General features: G+C 55.7%; 1 protein-coding gene across 4 annotated transcripts in view; it reads left to right on the forward strand.

Moving 5' to 3' along the window:
* The first annotated feature begins 10,875 nt into the window (after positions 1–10,875).
* EMP2 (epithelial membrane protein 2) overlaps positions 10,876–17,065 on the forward strand; it is a 38,514-nt gene continuing 32,324 nt past the window's right edge. The window contains exon 1 of one of the 4 annotated variants that reach the window (XM_051847422.2): positions 10,876–11,158. The gene's annotated coding sequence lies outside the window, so the exon portion shown is untranslated. Of the gene's footprint in view, positions 11,159–11,343; positions 11,506–17,065 lie in introns of those variants that run through there. The other 3 variants (XM_051847421.2, XM_051847418.2, XM_051847419.2) reach the window with 3 other exon arrangements.

Here is a 17,065-nt window from a genome sequence, read left to right on the forward strand (position 1 = left end):
AAATAATTTTTTTAAAATTGAGGTGGGTGTGTGGTGCAGTGGTTAAATCATTGATGGGACCCCCATATCCTGTATCAGGGTGCCCTATTCAAGTCCAGCTACCCCACTTCTGATCCAGCATCCTGCTATTGCACTACATGATCCTGGATAAGACTTGGGTGTCCCTTCTAGAATTTTCCATGTCCTCCAAGGACCCCCACACTCCAAGCATAAAAGACACTTCTTCAGAGGGACCATCTCTGGCTAACCTAAGTCTTTCCTCCCTTTTAATCCTGGCTCTATTCTCTGTGCTGCAAATCTCTCTCTAAGTCTGTTTGCCTTAGAACATTTTTTATACCTTTATTTTTAAAAAAGATTTATTTATCTATTTGAGAGGCAGAGCTTCAGGCAGAGAGAGGGAGGGAGAGAGAGATTCTTCCATCTGCTGGTTCACTCCTCAAATGGCTGCAACAGCCAGAGCTGGGTTGATCTGAAGCCAGGAGCCAGGAGCTTCTCCTGGGCCTCCCACATAGGTGCATGGACCCAAGCACTTGGGCCATCTTCCACTGTTTTCACAGGGCATAACAGAGAGCTGGATCAGAAGTGGAGCAGCCAGGACTGGAACCGATGCCCATAAGGGAGGGATGCCAGTGCCGCAGGCAGTGGCTTTACTCTCTACACCACAGCACTGGCCCCTTTTCATACCTTTATTATTGATCGTTTATCTCTTCCTCAACAGCAGTTGCCACAACTTGTAATTTTTTTAATGTTTATTTATTTATTTGAAAAGCAGAGTTACAGAGAGGCAGGAATGGGTGCGAGGTCTTCCGTCTGCTGGTTCACTCCCCAAATGGCCATAATAGCCAGGGTTGGGCCAGGCTGAGGCCAGGAGCCAAGAGATTATCTGGGTCCCCCTGTGGGTGGCAGGGACCCAAGCCCTTGGTCCATCTTCTGGTGCTTTCTCAGGCACATTTTCAGAGAGCTGGATTGGAAGTGGAGCAGCCGGGACTCGAACTGGTGCCATATGGGATGCCGGCATCACAGGTGTGTCTTAACCTTCTGCACCATGACACTGCCACATTTCTTTACATCTTTATCTCGGCTCGCCAGCTGACTGTACCCTCTGCTGAATCAGAGACTATGTTATTCTCATTTGTCCCTAAGCCCCTGGCACCAATCAGGGCTGGGTTCTTGGAAGGTCCTCAGTCAATGGCTGTTGGGTGCAGGACCGAGGGCAGCTGCACTTCTGAAACTGTAACGTGTGTGACCTACCTGGAGACCCTGTCAAAATGCAGATTCTGACCCCACAGTCTGCGTGGGGCCTGGGAATCTGTGTGTCCATGGCTCCCCGGGGAAGCTGCTGCTGCTGCTCTAAGAACCGCACTCGAGTGGCCATGAGCTGGATGAAGTTTGTCCCAAGCGGTCACCGTCCCAGGATCCGCCAGCTCCTTGTCCATTGGGCAAAGCTGAAGGAAGGGGTTCAGCATTTTCTGAAGCAAGGCAGGGGCTGCTAAAATCCAAGAGAAGTGAGTAAAGCGGTGGAAGGGTTTGCAAGGAGCTCAGAGTCAAAGACGCTCCGGGGCTCAGTGGGGCACAGCACACGGCGCTCGGGAGGGACCCCGTCTCTGCCTGGTCCAGGGCCTGAACTAGGTGGTCCCACCCTGTGGCCCATCTCTATGGGAATGGATGCTGGCCCCCGTCAGGATGCCAACGCACCACTGTGCACAGGGCTCCGGAAGGCCGGTGTTAAGTCTGATGCTCCTTACTGTGACTACATGTGCTTAAAGGATGAGGGGAGTGCTTCTTTAAACGTGGTCCACCCTACAGACAGACAGCTGTCTCCTGTAGAGAGACGTGCCGACTTGGAACGTGGGGAGACTCTGAATGTCTGTGCACAAGTTCTAAGCCCAGCTTTACTGCTATTGTTGAATACCATTAATTCACCTGCACAGTCGTTTGTTAACCAAAGCAGAACAGAATTGTCTAATGAAATAGCTTTTTAAAAATAGCCTTGTGGGGGCAGTGGAGGACGGCCCAAGAGCTTGGGCCCTGTACCCGCATGGGAGACCAGGAGGAAGCACCTGGCTCCTGGCTTTGGATCGGCACAGCGCGCCGGCCATAGCGGCTATATGGGGGGTGAACCGATGGAAAAGGAAGACCTTTCTCTCTGTCTCTCTCTCTGTTTAACTCTGCCTGTTAAAAAATAAAAAAATAGCCTTGTTGGGGTGAATTTTAAGAAGTCTCTGGATTCTGATGCTGGATCATTTTTAAGCCACTGTGTAGAGAAATCGCAGCCAGCCACTAACATAGTAACCTATGTTACTGTGATAGGGACAAAATCCAAGTGAAAGTAAGGGCTGTGATTTTCAAAAAATAGATAAACAACAAAGAGAAATGCAGTCCGCTTATTGCCTATGGGAATCAGTTGGCTGGGGTGGGGGTGTACATTTGAATATGCAGATTTCCTGGGCTCCTCCCCAACCTACTGTACCAGCAGCTTTGGAAGGGGCCCAGAGGTTTGCATGGCCAACAGGTTCCTCGGGTGATTCAGAAGTGCAGTCACAGGTACAAAGGGCTGGTATATTTGCTTCCTCCTCTGTCTATATAGTTTCTATTTTCTTTTGTGTCAGCTCTATTGTGTCTGTGTCTTTGATGGTAAGCTGTCTCAAATCCTTTTGGAAGTCAGATCTGTAGAGTAAATATAGGAGGCTCCAGACATGGCCAGGTGTCCTAGGGAACCACCCTGCCCCTTGGATGCTCCTCTTGCCAACTAATCCATCATCAAAGTGCAGCTTATATGGAAGCCGCCCAGCAAATCCACGCTTATTACTCAAGTTGGGCCCTCTGGTCTCGAGAGCCCAGCTCACCCCTAGCATCTGCGTCTAAGATTTATCTGCCCCATTGGACACTCCATGCTCCAACCCAAGCCCTTCCTCTTGTCCCCAGACACTTCAGCCCTCTGAATACTGCGACCATGTAGACTTCCCCATGGAGGGACCTCTGAGTCCCCTTAGGGCTCTCATTCTCCCAGACCCCACATCATTCTAGTGGGAGTGGGACCTTGGCTTCCAAGCTACCATCATTTCTCACCCCCTGCTTCTCTCCTGGAGCTCCCCCTACCCTCCGTGCTTCACCACACAGCTGTCCATCAGACCACGTGCTCCTTGAGTTAGAACCTTCAACGCTGCTCCATTGCTCCCAGAATGAAGCCCCCGGCCCACTTTAGCCCTGGTCTTCCCAGCCTCATCCCTGCTCTGCCCTTTCTGTCTCCAGTGGCTTCTTCCAGGCCCTCCTGCCCTTCATATTCCCACCCACAGGGCCTTTGCACTTGCTGCCTTCTCCACCTGGGGCATTCTTCCCTCCCTTATGGCCAAGCAAACTCCTACCCATCAGGTCTTGGGCTTAAGCTCCAGTACCACCCCCTCAGGAAAGCCCTCCCTGATCAAATCCAAAAGGTGGCTCAACTCATTGTAGGCAGGGTGACTGCACATTCTGTCCCTTGGACGTTTCTGCATGTGTCTACTGTCCCACTACATTAATAGCACCCTTGTCACTCTTGGAAGGGTCCTACTTTGTGTGATAAATGATATGGCCATCCTAATGGACGCCCTCCCACCAGACTAACATCTAGGAGGGCACAAGCTGGGTTTGTTCTACTTATCACCGACTGTGGGTGCCTGGGATACAGTGAGCCTGGTGCCAGGAAACAGGTGCCCAGTAAGGACGTCCTCTCCAGAGAACCAGACCCAACCTGCGTGGTGTGGTGTGACCCAGCCATGGAAGCCGTGGCCACTTCTGCCATGTTCTATTGGATGACCCGAAGCCAGCCAATGACCCCAAAGCTCTCAGTGAGCTGAGTGTTCAAGAAATTGTAGACACGTTTTAAACACACCCCACATCCCCAAGGACTTATATTTCACTCACTAATTCACTGAGCACATGTTTGTTGATTCCAGGCCTCCTGCCCCTTGTTGCATAGCTTGGCGAGGGGGTGAAACCCAGCCTGCGGGCTGCTCACCAAGCCAAATGCCTGGCTGGGGCTGTGTCGGCCTGGCCATGCTGTGTGTCCTGAGAGGACACCATTTCCCAAATCATTGCCTCAGAGGGACACCTGTTCCCAGTTTTTGTAAAGGCACCGTGGAGACCAGTAGAAACCCTGACGGATCACCTGCTGTGTGTCCGATGTTGGTGAAAAGCAAAAAGAGGGCAAGATAAGACCTCTGCCCTCAGGATCTTGTGTTCCACTGGGGGAGTGAAGACAGGGAGCAAGAAAACACAAGTACGGAAAATCGCTCCGCTGAGCGCTGGCTCTGTGCTGGTTGCCAGAGGCCGGAGGTCCAGGCTGCCTTGTCCTGGACACCCCACCTCTCAGGGGACAACACACAGGGGAGGGATGAACAAGAGCAAATCGGCACAGGCTGTGTCCAGAGGGATTTGACCTCCACAGAAAGAGGGCCTCCCAGACAGTCAAGGCATAGGGCCTGGACGAGCGAGAATCCTGTCTGCCCAGAATGATTTAAATACTTGCCAGCCAGGAAGCATGGGAATCGTCAAAGATTTCTAGGTCTCCTCTCACCCTGCCAATCTTTGAACCTTTTTCTTTTCTAAGAAATGTCATGACATAATAGCAGGTCGTAAATCATTATTTAAAACTTTATATAAGAAGAGAGTGAGGCCGGCGCCGTGGCTCAATAGGCTAATCCTCCACCTGCAGCACCAGCACCCTGGGTTCTAGTCCTGGTCGGGGTGCTGGATTCTGTCCCAGTTGCCCCTCTTCCAGGCCAGCTCTCTGCTGTGGCCCGAGAGTGCAGTGGAGGATGGCCCAAGTGCTTGGGCCCTGCACCCCATGGGAGACCAGGAGAAGCACCTGGCTCCTGGCTTCAGATCAGCGCGGTGCACCAGCCGCAGCAGCCATTGGAGGGTGAACCAACGGTAAAGGAAGACCTTTCTCTCTGTCTCTCTCTCTCACTGTCCACTCTGCCTGTCAAAAAAAAAAATTAAAAAAAAGAAAGAGTGAAACAGATGGACAGAGACAGATAGACATTTATGGCAGGTCATAAGTTATTATTTTTAACAATTTTTATTTATTTACAAGATGGAGTGAAACAGATGAACAGAACCTATGCTCTGGTTCACTCCCCAAATGCTCACATGCCTGAAATGAGGCCAAGGGCTAGAGCTCAATCCAGACCTCCCACGTGGGTGGCAGGGTCGCCACCACATGAGCCAGCAGCTGCCTCCGAGGGTCTGCATTAGCAGGAAGCTGGAATCAGAGGTCGAGCTGGATGCAGAACCCAGGTATTCCGACGTGGGTTGCAGGCATCGTAGCTGGCAGTGGACCATGAGGCGAACCGTCTGGCTCCTCACCTTTGAATTCTGAACTGTGGGACTGCGTGTGTGGTGGGAGGGGGCTTCCATTGGAAAACGCAGCCATCCTCACTTCCAAGCCCGCAAGGAGTCGTGAGGATGTGTGATTCTGACCTGAGCTCTGAGGCTGGAGCTGGCTGGCTGGGCCAGAGCTCGCTCAGTTTTGGGGGGCTACTTCCATGGTCCTGTAGCCTAAGAGGCAACTCACACATACCCAAAGACCCCCGGCAATCTTGGAAAGAAAAACAAAACATGTGTCTCAGTGTCAAGCAGCCTGCTGTGTACAACCGACAGGTGCTGGCCAGTGAGTTCCTAGATGGCGAGGATCTGTGGCACCAGCGTGTTCGCTGCCACACAGGCGATGCGCCTGAAGTCTGTGTTAAGAGACTGCAAGGACTGTATTTTCCCATGCAATTGTTTGCAGATCGGAAGGAAGGGAGGCTTTGTTTCAGAGAGTTACAAATATTTAGAGATGTACAAACGATACTGTCATAGACTGAAGGGATAATATTTTTGATGGGGCTTCAGAACCCAGGAAGACGAGAGCCCACTCTTAGGACATCACTAACAATAGGGACTGTTTTCCTTCTCCTTTTCCGAGCCAAACTGTACTCTGTCCTTTTCCTAAGAGGGGCCAAGACAGCTGGCTCTACCCTGCTTGCCTTGCTGGGGAATCCCGGACTATGTCCTGACTCCAGGGGTTTGCAAGATGATGCTGGTGGTGGAAAACCGCCTGCCTCCTGCTTCCTGTCACCCCTGCGGACGTTCACGTCTGGGAGAATTCGGATGCTGCATCCCTATGGTGCCAAAAGTCCTGATGGGAGCTGGGAACCAGAGTCAAGTGGCCAAACTCGCCTGCAAGGGGAAAAACCCAGACACAGCCCTTACGCTTGTTCCACTCATGGTGCATTTGTATGGCTTTTGACGCCTGGAGGAGCCATGGGAAACACCAAGCCAGCACGGTTTGGGGCTGTGTCTCCGGAGGTTTCTGAATTCTGTGGTTGTTGTTTTTGGGAGTCATCAAACCTCCCCACTATAAGTTAATAATATTTGTACTATTTTCTTTCTTTTTTTAATTGAGCAATGGAAAAGCAGTGCCAATCAAGTAGCCAACACGGAGACCCCAAACTGTGTCTCATTCCAGTGTCGTCACTTTCGCTGGGTCTGGAATCTTCTCAAAGGTCCTCATGGCTGCCCCAGGCCACATTCTGAGTGGCCCACATGAGGGCAGGTCAGGTGTCCAGGATGCCCCCGGGCAAGCACTTCTGTCCACGGGAAGCGGCAGACGCAGGAGCCTTGGCATGCAGGTTCACTGGGGCCAGTTACAGGCTGGGCGTAAGCTATCCTGCTAATTCTTGCTGATTTCTGCCATCCCATCTGAGACAAAAAGGAGGCAGGAAAGTCACAAAGTTGTGGCTCCACCTGCCACTCTTGGAGGAGCGGTGAGTCCCAGGGCTCCCAGCCTGCAGTTGGAGGGCACAAGGCCTTGTCTCTGCTGGAAGTCATGGTCTCCAACTCAGTGGACCCCATGTGGGTCTGGTGACAAGGAAGTGGACTCGGGAGAGCGCATTTCTCGGATCTCACCCAAGGGAGCCCAGATGTCCGGATTCTTTGTACAGCAGGCTCCAGAGGGCTGTCCAGCTATTTCTCCTATGGTCAGATGGGCAGAAAGCTGGACTATTCTTGGCAGTGTTGATGGCAGGGTCTGTGGTTGGCACAGGATGCGTCTGGACCCAACAATGGGTTTCCTTTAGCTTTCACACTTGGGGTTTCTCCAGCAGCCCTGGGCTCGGGTCCATCTCTTGAAGAGCAGACAAGAGCAAGCTTTGCTTGGGAGGCCGTCGGAGGTGATTGGCATAGCCCTGCACCTGGAGACGCCGAGAGCTGCAAGCCGAACTCAGGCAGTGTCGCATGCTGGACTACAGCCACTTGCCAGGACGGCGTGGCTACTGGGAGATGTCTTGCCATGTGGCCTCATGACTTGCTTTGCCAATGAAATGTGAGTATGCAGAAGCTTTTAATAGCCAGTGCGTGGCTCAACGTCTCAGCTTCCTTCTTCCATGAGCTCGGAGTTCCAGGGAAAGGCCACCCCATCGGCATGTGGCCTGAAATAAAGCTGACGTGGACACATGGTCAACCCATAATGGACAGACAGGATGAGCAGGGTGTGCCAACACTTGGAAGCTGCTGAGCTTCGGAATAATTTGTTATCATAGCAAAACTTAGCTTATCTTGATGCTTGCGAAGGCCTCAACTAGAACCCAGCCCGGTGCTGCCTGAGTCAGGGGAGATGAATTCTATTCTTAGCTTGTGTGTCAGTGATCTCTTGCTGTGTAACTAATTACCCCACAATTTAGCAGCTGAGAGCAACACACATTTAGTCTCTCATGTGTGCCAGGCGTCTGGGCAGGGCTTAGCTGGATCCCCTGCCTCAGCGTCTCTTACAAGGCTTCAATCAGCGGGGTCTCTTTGGAGGGAGGGAGCTGCCTCTAAGCTCTCCTGGTGTAGGCTGACCTTCTGGGCCTCACCGGCTGAGAACCTCAGTTCCTGGCTGACTGCTGGCTGGAGTGTGCCTCAAGTCTTTAGCACGTGCGTTCTCTAACAAGGAGACTTGCTGATGACAGCATGTAAGCCGAGAAGGCAACCAAGAGCTTTTGCTAGGGACACAGAAGCCACTGTTTTGACACCCCATTGCTTCTGCCTGTGTCTATTCATTGGGTCCAGGCCACTCCAGTGGGCACAAAGAGCAGGTGGCAGGGCCGCTGCGGCCGTCATGGCAGCCTACCCAGCAGCTCATGTGCCAGGAAACGGCACTGAAGGGAAGTTAGCCAGCCCCTGGCATCCATCGAGACGTACCTGACGCCCCAGCCCACGGCGCATCGTCACGGTCCCTCACACTGGTACTTGACCCACCGTGACCATGCCTCTGTGGACTGCAATAGTGGTTTCTTCTAAATCTCCACCCGTGACAAAAGCCCACGGTGTCTTCCCCCTGGCTCCTCGGACACGACTTCCAGTTCTGCTGGACTGTGTGAAGGCGGGGGTCAGAGCGTCGACAGGGCAGGTCACCTGAGACTGCAGAACTCTGCAAAGCTCCAGCCAGAACTCACGAGAGACCTCCGCGTTCCTGCTGATCCGCTTGTCCCAGCCCTGAGCCAACCCCACCCCAGCCTCTCCATGGCCTCCCTTACTTCCAAAAGCCTTCCTGACAGTTCGTGCTCTCTCCACATTTTATCAGCCCCTGTGCTGTGAAACAGCCACGCAGCCTTCGCGGGCGTTCCCGGTTCATGCACCCGTAGCTGGACCCACACAGAGGTTCTGCTCACCACCTTGGGCAGCTCTGCTCTGTGTGCCTTTCATGTCCCTGGGACCAGTGGGCTGCCGGAAGTCTAGCCGGCTCTTGCAAAAGCCAAAAACGCAGGCGAGCTAACCTGAGCCCCCCGCCCCAGCACTTCCTTTCCAATCTTGGCATGTGGCATGCCGGACCATATCTCATTGGCCAAAGCCAGTCATTGGCTCAAAGCAAGGGGGAAGGGAACACGCTCACTCATGAGTGCCCACCATGAGGCTACACGGGTGGGATGTGCCCTGCTACTATGGGGGCAGGACTGGGACTCGGAACTCTAGGGAGCACACTCTTACTTCCCCCACACCCTGCCGAGGGTTCAAGCTATTGAATTACCAGGGGCAGGGATACAAGAGGGTATGAAACAGGTTTCTGGCTCAGAAGGAGAGAAAAGTAAGCGCAGCAAACAGCAGGTGAACGGCACAGGTAGGTGGGGCTCTGGGGAATGTTTGGAGCGAGAGGAGCGACGGGTCCCTTCCTTCCTCTGGTCCTGGTGAGACATCACGGCATCTGGCCGGGTTCTTCCCAGAGGACACACCCCCCAGCAGGAGAGGACACACAGTGAGCACAGATTGGCTTCTCCAGTCACCTTGCAATCATTCTGATGATAACAAGAGAAGGAATTCTCTTGTTGATCTCTCACCTTTAAAGATTTATTTGAAAAGCAGAGTTAAAGAGGAAAAGGGAGTGAGAGATCTTCCATCTGCTGGTTCACTCCCCCAAATGGCTGCAATGGCCAGGGCTGAGCCAGGAGCCAGGAGCCTCCTCTGGGTCTCCCACATTGTGGGCAGGGCCCAAGGACTTGGACCATCTTGTGTTGCTTTCTCAGGCACATCAGCAGGGAGCTGGATGGGAAGTGGAGCAGCTGGGACACGAACCGGCACCCATATGGGACACCAGTGTTGCAGGCGGTGGCTCAACCTGCTATGCCACAACGCTGGCCCCTGATCTTGCCTTTTGAGAGCCTCAGGCTCACAAACTTTCAGGCAACAGCATCTGGCTGCCGTATTTATTTTGGTAGTGTTTATATTTGTGAGTTGGTCTTACATTTCTGGCGGATGGCACTGGTTTCCTGTTTACCTTGGTGAGATAGGGCTTGCTTTTTAAATAAATATATTAAAATAAACAGAGTTAATTTAAAGAACAATCTTAAGGGAGCACTAGTTTAGGTGGCAGGTGGATTCGAAAAGAATTTGCGCGGGGTCCTTGGCATTACCAGTGACAGAGTGCACAGCGGCGCCCTGGGCTGCATGCAGCCAGTCCGGGTTCTCTGTTCCCCTGTAGGGCTGCTGCCTTGTACTGAAGGTGGCGTTTGCCAAGTTGAGCAAACGGCAAAACCTTACCTGTTACCATCTCTCTCCCAAACGTCCATTCCATTCTCTGTCCTCCAGGTGCTTGGCCCTGTGGGTGACCCCATTCTCTTCCCCTTGTATGGGGGGAGTGCTGGGTTCACATGAGCACCTCCCCCTCCTTTTCCACCCCACAGAACCTCTCCTTGGGGGAGGAAAACCTTGATTAGGCACAGAGCTCCAAGGTTAGACCTACAGCGGCTGGGAAGTGCAGGGTCTGGGGGTGAGATGGCCCGCTGGGGGAGGTCTCAGATCCACCCACGACCTCTACCCAGGGCTCCCCCCACCACAAAGCTCTCATCAGGATCTTTTAAAAGACGCTTATCAGAAATCTTAACTGATTCTCAGCCACTACTACAAAATCAATTCACATTTCTTAAGAAAAGTTTCTAATTCTCTTGTCAGAGGCACAAGTCAATGGGCTGGTATTTTTGGGCATGTGCACATAACATTCACCTAAGTTAAGAGCTTAAAAATATAATATCAAGCTGCTTTTTAAAAACTCATGGAAAATGTGATGAAAAAAGTTTATTAGCATAGTCTTTTCAGAGTACGAATTTTCAGTGAACTTTTCGAACGCTGAGAGCCTCTTTTAGAATTTTTCAGCGTTTGAATACATCAACCTCGGTCCCTCCTCAGACATGGGATGGGGTCCAGGGCCCCCTGGCCTCTCCCCACAGCCCCCTGGGGCAGATCAGCCTCTGTGTCCAGGTGGGGAAACTGAGGCCGGGAAGAAAGGCAGCTCCTCGCTCTTTGATGTCATTTCCAGGGACAGTAAATCGCAGGACTGTGGGTTCAAGTGGGGAGTGGCTCCGGAGGGGCTGGGCGTGTCCTGTGGGGGAGGGTCCGAGGGGCCAGGGGCCAACTGAGACGCGACTCCTGGTGGCCCTGCCTCTGTTCGATAAGAGGAATCGTGGACTACATTCCTGGGGGCTCCCTGTGTGCGCAGCGCCCTGCGTGTGCTTATGCCCCGCAGCCTCGCCGCAGCCAGGTACCGGGGTCCTCTTAGGTTCCCATCTTCGGAAGGGGAAACTGAGGACAGGCTCACCAAGGTGACAGAAGTGCCCGAGCCTGGGGTCCGGAAGCCGCGAGCCGGGTTCCAGAAGTTTTACGAGAGGTGAGCAAAGAGGCGGTGACGCGGCAGGCGAGGCTCCGGGTCCCGGGCCACGCCGCGCGCCGAGCCTCCTGCGCCGCCCAAGCTCCGGCGCGGTCCAGGGGCGCCGCCGGGGCTCGCGGGGGCCTTTCCCCGCGGGGTCCCCCAGCCGCCTCCCGCGGCTCCTCCCCCTCGGCCCTCCCGGCTTTGACATCACGGCCCGGAGGCGGGCCCGGGGAGGGCGGGGGCCGTGGGGAGGAGGCTCGGCGCCGCCGCCAGGGGGGAGCGCGCTGTCCCAGCCCAGAGCTTCAAAACAGCCCGGCGGCCTCGCCTCGCGCCCCAGCCCGTCCTCGCTCCAACGCCAGCGCCCGGTGAGTCGGGGGCGCGCCTGGGAGCCGGGCGCCGTCGGGGGGGCTCCGAGGCAGCGCACGCGCGCGAGGCAGCAGGGGCGCGACCCCTCCTCTCCCCGGACCGCGGGGAGCCCCTGGAATGCGCTAGGGGCAGGGAGGGGACAGGCGCCACCCACGCCGCAGATCCCCTCTGCTTGCGCATGGCGATCGGGCGCGGAGCCCCGGCCTGCGCCGCGCACGCACGGGCCCCCGAATTCCACCTCGCCGCCCCCGGACAGCTTCCCTCGCTTCCTGCGCCTGGGCGAGCGGGAAAAGTTTGGGGAGTTTAGGGCGGGGCCCTTGGGCCCCGCCAGCTTCACTCCAGGGGTATCGGCGTCCAGCGCAGCCCCACACCCCACTCCCCAAATCGCTTGAGGGACCCGGGCGCGCTGGCGGCACCCAGGCCCGGCCCGTGGGTCCTCCCGGGCTGCGCGCCCCACTCGGGCCCCGCCGCGGCCCGGTCGCGCCCCCCAGCGGCAAGGGGCCTCTTCCTCGGGTCGGGAGCGGAGGGAGGCGTCTGGGGGCGCGGCTGGGAGGCCACCTCACCCTCTCCGCACTCTGGTAATGCTGGGTGAGGATTTGTAGGGAGCGAGGTCCCCACTTAGAGTTCCAAAAGAAAGAACATGGAGCTCAGGGTGTGGACTCTACGCCCTCCCCGAATCCAGCCACCTGGGTGCGCGCCAGGGAGGTGGGGCTAACGAGGGACCTCGTAAATGGAGGACACCTGCGGCCAGAGTCTGCCCCACATTTAGGAATGAGGGTGACAGCTCAGCTTCGGATTTGGAAATGGGAGCGCTGTCCGCGCCCGAGGGCCCAAGCCTTGTGTGTGCCTGTGGTGGTGTCTCTGGGGGTGGCGTTGGCTGGGAACTTAACCTTGCGCCCAGGTCCTGTGGGAGCCCATCTTCCAGGTGGCTAGTATGGGCAGACTGACAGAGGGAAAGCAGAGTGGCTGTGCTGGGGCCTGGGGTCCTTGGGAATGGGGTCATTAGGGCTTTTGTCACCCAGGTGGAACAAGGGCTGGGAGTCCGTAATGGTGTTGGTTGCATAACATTGCGGGCGAATTTTGTGCAAATTGTATGTTCACAAATGGTTAAGGTGATAACTGTGATGCTTAGTGCATTTTATCACAACGGAATAAGCAAAGCCGATGATGGGGGTCCGCGTCAGTTTGGGAGAAAGCCCAGAGCCAACGCACTGTGGCGGGCCCTGTCAGCCCCAGATCTGGCCTCCGGCTGGGGTCCTGGCTGCCCCAGGAGTCTCCAGGGAGCAGGACGAAGCTGAAGGGGCTCTCAGGGGCTGGCCCCCCCTTCTCCGAGTGGCCTCTGCGTGGGAGCCTCACCTGAGCCGTTTCCCACACACGCCCCTGCGGCAGGCGGGGAAACCCGGCCAGAGTCAGGTGCTCAAGGCCACGAGGCTGGTGTGTGCAAGGGGAGGCCTTGGAGCCTTCACCTGCCTCTCCCCGCTCAGCGCTTTGCTTTCCCGCCTGGAGCTGCATGGGGTGGGGGGGAGTGGGCAGAGACCCTTTTAGGGCCAGATGCCCGCAGGGGCTTTGGCAGATGGACGCCAGGCAGGGCTGTGGGGGTGGCAGAAAGGTGCCCAACCTGTTTGCCCACGGAGAGCTTTCAGATCCTCCGCCCCCGCCCCCGCTGGGAATCAGGGAGTGGGGTGGGAGGCAGAGAGCAGGCCGTGTGTGCCTCAGGAGGAGAAATGCAGAATCCGGTGAGGCTGTTTGGGTTGGAAGCCTCCGAGGTGGCCAGCAGGGTGGGTGAGGCTGGGGCCAGGCGGAAACAGCCGCGTGGAGCGGTTGATCTTGGGGCTGGTGCTGCTGCCCCACCTGGGGGCAGAGACCACGCCCTTCTGCTGGCACCACCCCAGATCTGGGTGCAGCTGGTGAGCGGGTGACCAGGTAATTGTCCATGCAGAGCACCCCCGGTGAGGGCTGGCCCTCCAGCCCGTTTATAGGGCCCTTCCTTCCTGGACTGGAAGTGAGTGTGTGGCCTGGATTTTGTATCTCTGTCTTTGCGCGGTAGGGGCGAAAGCCACGTGCCTCGTGGCCAGCTTCACGGGGAGCCTCGTTCTCATCTCGGGCATCTGCTGACCCTGCCCGCCCTCGCCTCTGCCCTGCGGCTCTGGGACACAGAGGGCCAGTTCTTTGTCACAGTGCGCTCTGCCAGACGTGACCAGGAAGGGAAGGCTATCGAGATAGAAGTATATAAATGCCTTCCAGGGCCAGATGGGTGGCACTGAATTGCTGGCTGGCTGGGGAGGTTTATTTAGGGGGCAGGTCATGGCGTGTGTGTGTGTATGTGTGTGTGTGTGTGTTGCAACCTGGAGCTGGTGCCCAGCTATGTGGCCAAGTGGAGCCTGGGACACAGGCACTGGGGCTAAGGTGGGGGGTGGGGTCCCAGGCATAGGAGGCTTGGTGAGCAGAGGGCGGACGCTGGGTGGGGGCCGTGTCTCACTGGACTAGGGAAGCAGGTGTTGACGGAAGCAGCTGGAATGGGGGGTAGAGGGCAGCTGGCCCCACAGACCCTCAGATATTGGCCCGGAGAAGGGAGGGGTGGGTAGCGGGAAGAGGAGGCTCCCCATCTCACCCGCGGGGATTGGTGACGTCTGGCTCCCGGCAGAAGTCCCCAAAGAGGGCGATTTCGGCAGGCCTGTGGCGGGAATCTGGCGGGGGGTCTGGCTCTTGTTAGAGACAGGCTGAGGGGGGAGTCTAAAAATATCAGAGGCAGAGCTGCCACCCAGGGAGAGTCCCCACTGGTAACTTGACACCCAGGGGCGGAGGCTGGTGACGACAGCACCTCCACACTATTTTGGAGCGGGTCAGGCTCCTCCAGGCCTGGAGGCCGGAGCTAGTTCTCTGCTTTCTGTGTTTAGGGCAGACTGGAGAGTTTCAGGGGCTTAGGAATGTCGCAGGCTGTGAGATGGGGGACAGTCAGGTGCAGCAGCTTGCTGGGGTCTCAGAGCACGTTGGGGGCAGACCCTTGACTGGATCCGGGTGTGGGATTCCGGGCTCAGTGGGATTCCAGGCTCAGGTCCTCCACGCCAGGGTCCTCGTGGGCACACGTGGTCTGTCTTGGATGCCGAATCTCCACGGGGCTCGCACACGTGGGAGAACACAGTAAAGGACCTAAGCTCAGGCAGTGGGCTCTGCCCACTGAGCACCAGGCTGCTCTTGGGCACGGCTGTGGGGCCCTGGGGCCTCTGGCCTATCTCGGGCAGGACGGAGGGGGCTTGGAGGGGTCGTCCCCGCCTTGCTTGCAGGCACTGCTGGTTTTGTTCCTGCAGCCTCGAACTTGCCGAGCCGTATCAGAGTCCACAGGCCCTCGCCTTCCGAGGGAAGCTGGGCTCCTGCTGATCTGTAAGGGATGGGAGGTGAGGAGCAGACTTCTCCAGGACAGGCTGCTGCCACCAGCTTCTAGAAGCTTCTTAGGACTCTGAGTCCAGAGCTGAGAGAGGGGTCTCAGGTGGCGTTTGGCGTCGGAATTGTCCCGAGCAATCTGACATGCGGAGGATCTGACCCGGCAGGGGATGCAGCCGGACAAGCCGAGCCCCTCGCTACAAGCTGCTAGTCCACGGTCAAGTGTCTCCCCATCGCTGAGTCGCTGGACTCGAAGATTTCTTTCTGATGTACTAATTGCAGATTCTCTGGTGAACCATCTTTCCTTAAATCAAAATTAATTTACAAATTCACAGTGGATAAATAGGACCCGACGTTGTTTTGTTAATCTCATCCTAATGAGTGCTTCCAAAGAGTGTTACTGCCTGTGGCCCGCGAGATAATTGTAAAAGGCCTTCAGCTGAACATAAAAGACTGATTGCATATTTTTCTTGATTGGTCTTTGAAAAACATGACTAGCGCACAACCTCATGGTTTCACAGCTACGACGGCTTTGGTTGAAAGTAATGTTGATATTTTAAACTTGAAAACATTTCTTAAAATAATTAAAGAATTTAGCTAATGAGCATAGTGAGTGCTTGGGTTTGGCGAAAGTCTTTGTAGCCGAGTGGCTGCCTTTGGGGAGATGGAATCAGGGCGGGGGCAGCACAACCAATGAAGGCCCGTGTGAGCACCAGACTGACCGAATCTTCCGAGGGCATCTCGGGGTGTGTGTGTGTGTGGGGTGTGTGTGTGTTAGTTAAGATCTCGGGTGTGTGTGTGTGTTAAGATTTTATTTATTGAAAAACAGAGCTGCAGAGAGGGAGAGACACGAGAGGAGAGGCAGAGAGAGATCTTCCATCCACTGGTTCACTCCCCACATGGCCACAATGGCTGGAGCTGGGCCGATCGGAAGCCAGGAGCCAGGGGCTTCTTCGGGGTCTCCTATGCGGGTACAGGGACCCAAACATGTGGGCCATTTTCTACTGCTCTCCCAGGCCTTAGCAGAGAGCTGGATCAGAAGTGGAGCAGCCAGGACTTTTAACTGGCACCCATGTGGGATGCCGGCACTGCAGGGGGCAGATTTACCCACTGCACCACAGTGCCAGCCCCAAGGTGGGAAACCTTTCTTTTAAAAAAATTTATTTGAGGGGCTGGCACTGTGGCATAGAGGTAAAAGCTGCCACCTGCAGTGCAGGCATCCCATATGGGTGCCGGTTCAAGTCCCTGATGCTCCACTTCTGATCCAGCTCCCTGCTGATGTGCCTGGGAGAGCAGTGGAGGATGGACCAAATGCTTGGGCCCCTGTACCTGCGTGGGAGACCAGGAAGAATCCCCTGGTTCCTGGCTTCGGATCGGCCCAGCTTCGGCCATGGTGGTTATCTGGGGAGTGAATCAGCAGAAGGAAGACCTCTCTCTCTCTCTCTGCCTCTCAAATAAATAAATAAATCTTTTAAAAAATTTTGTTTGAAAGGCAGAGAGCGAGAGAGCGAGTGAGCGAGTGAGCGAGCAATCTCCCATCTACTGGGTTACTCCCCAGGTGCCTACAACAGTCAGGGCAGGATCAGTCTGAAGCCAGGAGCCAGGAACTCAATCTGGGCGTCCCACGAGGGTGACTCAAATATGTGAGCCATCATCTGCTGTTCCAGGGTGCACATTAGCAGGGGGCTGGAATGGACAGCAGAGCTTGTCCTGTATCCGACGTGGGAGACAGGTTTTCCAAGAGTCGGCTTAACCACTGTGCCAAACACTTGCTGTGGTGTGGAGCTTGGCTGTAGAGCATCTGATGGGTTTCCTGCTGGGGGCGCTGTAGGCAGAGACCAGTGAGGAGCGGCTCTAATCCAGGGACAAGGCGAGAGGCACCAGACAGAGGAGGGGTCGCCAGCCTCATGGGCACTGGCCTTGGACGTCGCCTGGTGGACCTCTATGGCTTCCGCTGCGGGTGCTGTTGGTGGTTTAGAGAAGTGGTGACAGTGTGTTCACGGGGGGCATGTTTGTGGTGTGGTTGTGACATGCCAGAGGAGTGCGTCTGGGAGACCTCTGGGAATGGGATCCAGGGCTTTGAAGAGAGGTCAAGGAGATGGGGGCAGGCATGTGGCACAGGAAGTTAAGCCACCACTTGTGATGCCAGCATCCCGTATCAGCACCCATGTGAGTCTC

The sequence above is a fragment of the Oryctolagus cuniculus genome, chromosome 19 (genome assembly GCF_964237555.1).
Source record: "Oryctolagus cuniculus chromosome 19, mOryCun1.1, whole genome shotgun sequence".
In the NCBI taxonomy this organism is placed as follows: domain Eukaryota; kingdom Metazoa; phylum Chordata; class Mammalia; order Lagomorpha; family Leporidae; genus Oryctolagus; species Oryctolagus cuniculus.